This window comes from Sorex araneus, chromosome 1, assembly GCF_027595985.1.
Source record: "Sorex araneus isolate mSorAra2 chromosome 1, mSorAra2.pri, whole genome shotgun sequence".
Classification (NCBI taxonomy): domain Eukaryota; kingdom Metazoa; phylum Chordata; class Mammalia; order Eulipotyphla; family Soricidae; genus Sorex; species Sorex araneus.
This window is the reverse complement of record NC_073302.1, coordinates 432,326,682-432,328,422: the sequence shown is the minus strand read 5'-3', so window position 1 is coordinate 432,328,422 and position 1,741 is coordinate 432,326,682. Positions and strand designations below refer to the sequence as shown.

The window sequence follows — 1,741 nt, the reverse complement described above, 5'->3', positions numbered from 1 at the left end:
GCCACAAAGGTGGGGGGGTATGGGATGGGGGTATACTGGGGTTGGTGGTGGGTGTTTCATCATTGTATGACCGAGTCTTAAACCTGAAAGCTTTGTAACTGCTCTCACGGTGATTCAATAAATAAATTTTTTTTTAAAAAAAGGTAGTTCAACAAAAATGTATGGAACTTAAAAAAATAAAATAAAAATAAATAAATTCTCAGCTCACGATAATTGGAGTCCACGCGTTTTTGATCCACTCTACTAGAATAGAGGAACAACCCCTCTCCCCCTACCTCCCATACCCTTCTCCAGGTTGCCAGGAGAGGCTGAGAGAGGAAAGGAATAAGTCAGCACTGCACCTAATGTGGGGCACAGACTTCACCCTCCCTGGCCTTCCTCCTGCCTCCTCTGAGCCGTCATCCCTCGGAGAGGAAAATGAATAGTCCACGACCTCCTCACAGATCTAAAAGGGGTCACACGTTAGTTAGCAAAGGGCTGCCTCTCTTTATAATTTACCTACCCCGACAGAAGCTTCTGGATTCCTCAAACTCCCGAGGGAGACAAGATAAATAAGAAATGGGGCCCAGTGTTAAGCCCCGGTGTAGGAGGAGAAACCTGACTGCGTACAGGTTCACAGGGGCGAGGGGGGCAGAAACGCTGCACCAGAGATGCTGGGGGCATCCCTCCACGTCGGGTCCTCCCACTCAGCCCTTCCTAGACTCAGCCTTTCTCGCTGTCCACCAGCAGTGCTGAGTCGAGAGAGAAAGGGCATGCAGGCGGGTGTTCTTCCTTTTAAGACCCATCATGTTCTAGACTGGAAGGGTCCCCCACTTGGTCACCACATAGGAGAAACACCGCCTTGCACCCATCCTCCCAGTGGTACTTTACTTTGTGTATTATTTCATTTTAAACTGATAAGAACAGATATTACACTTGATCTTAGCCAGAAGGCCGAAAAGTGGAGAGCCTGGCAAGCTACTGAGAGTATCCTGCCCGCAAGGCAGAGCCTGGCAAGCCCCCCCGTGTCGTATTCGATATGCCAAAAACAGTAACAAGAAGTCTCACTTGCCCGCTGGAGCAAAATAGATGAGCAACGGGATGACAGTGCTACAGCGCTACAGTGATTATTTCATATGTTATTAGTTCATATGTTTCCACTGGACACCAATCTGGGATTGATGTCGACGGGCCCCATGGGTGTGGGGAGAAGAGAGACTGTCCCTTTCTCCTAATCCACCTCTGCCACCCTAGGACCCAGAGTCAATGGATTCTTGTCTTCCCTCGCAGAAAAGAATTTCAGGAGTAGACAAGCAGTGTAGTAAAAATGGATTTTATTTGGAGGTTTTTGAAAGTGAGAAGGGAGGGAAAGGGCATGCACAAGAGAGGGGGGTTGCGGGGGAGAGATAGAGAGATTGAGAGAGAGAGAGATTGAGAGAGAGAGAGAGAAGTGCTCAAGAGAGAATGTGGGGGCTGGAGCGATAGCACAGTGGGTAGGGCATTTGCCTTGCATGTGGCTGACCCGGGTTCGAATCCCAGAATCCCATATGGTCCCCTGAGCACCGCCAGTAGTAATTCCTGAGTGCAGAGCCAGGGGTAACCCCTGTGCATCGCCGGGTGTGACCCAAAAAGCAAAATAAAATAAAATAAAAAATAAAGAGAGAATGTGGACTCTGCCAAGGAGCATTAGCTCTCGAGCTCCTCCACACGCTCCTACACACACCCAGCATTAGCTCTTATGGGGTTTTCCCTACCTGCCCTC

General features: G+C 49.2%; 1 pseudogene; it reads right to left on the bottom strand.

Annotated features, from left to right (window-relative positions):
* Positions 1-856: 856 nt before the first annotated feature.
* On the bottom strand, positions 857-945 carry LOC129401137 (U2 spliceosomal RNA; annotated as a pseudogene).
* Positions 946-1,741: the final 796 nt, after the last annotated feature.